Source organism: Sinocyclocheilus rhinocerous, unplaced genomic scaffold, assembly GCF_001515625.1.
Source record: "Sinocyclocheilus rhinocerous isolate Xijiao unplaced genomic scaffold, SAMN03320098_v1.1 C35957886, whole genome shotgun sequence".
NCBI lineage: Eukaryota > Metazoa > Chordata > Actinopteri > Cypriniformes > Cyprinidae > Sinocyclocheilus > Sinocyclocheilus rhinocerous.
In genome coordinates this window covers 1-726 of record NW_015768890.1, presented here as the reverse complement: position 1 = coordinate 726, position 726 = coordinate 1, and the positions used below count along the sequence as shown (strand labels likewise).

At 38.8% G+C, this 726-nt stretch overlaps 1 long non-coding RNA gene across 1 annotated transcript; it reads left to right on the top strand.

Moving 5' to 3' along the window:
* On the top strand, window positions 1-720 carry LOC107735306 (uncharacterized). The gene is made up of 3 exons (XR_001639364.1): window positions 1-28; window positions 207-332; window positions 576-720. It is a non-coding gene; the product is annotated as an uncharacterized LOC107735306 (long non-coding RNA).
* Window positions 721-726: the final 6 nt, after the last annotated feature.

The following is a 726-nucleotide window of genomic DNA, read 5'->3' as shown; positions in this document are numbered from 1 at the left end:
CATGCTTTCTACATCCCTGGCAGACCAGGTCCATATCCTTCATGAGCAATACAAAATCACTTTAGAAGAAGAATTTATTTAATAGATTTTAGGAGATTGTGCTTTGCGCAACAGTAGTCTAAATAATGATGAAATCTGAGCTAACCATGGCTGAATGATGTTGTATAATGCAACAAATATGTCATATTATTGTTTTATGCTCACAGGACATATTCAATGCATTCATAAAACAGAACCCAGTTCTGGTGCATCAGCTTCCGTGCTTCTGGAACGTACAGTTATCGGATCATACTCGCTCTGAACAGTGCTACACTGAGGTGTCAGATCTAAAGGTAACACTATATTTGGAATTTTTTTTTAGGTATACTGGGTATTAAGAGCGTTCAAAGAGACTCGTTAATTGGTCCAGGCTTTGCTTTATTCATTGCCAAATTCACTGTGTTTGTTTTACAAATTGTTTCTAATGCAAATGTTCGCTCAACCGTCACATTCATTTCCTGTCAAATTTCCATTTTAGTATGGAAATGATGTCTTTGAAGTTGTTTATTGCTCACTTTGATTATTTCCTCGTGCAGGTCATTCACTGGAACTCTCCTAAAAAGCTGAGGGTAAAGAACAAGCACGTGGAATTTTTCCGTAATCTTTACTTGACGTTCCTGGAGTACGATGGGAATCTTCTGAGACGGGAACTCTTCGGCTGTCCCAGTCAGGCCAGCTCTGAGAGCA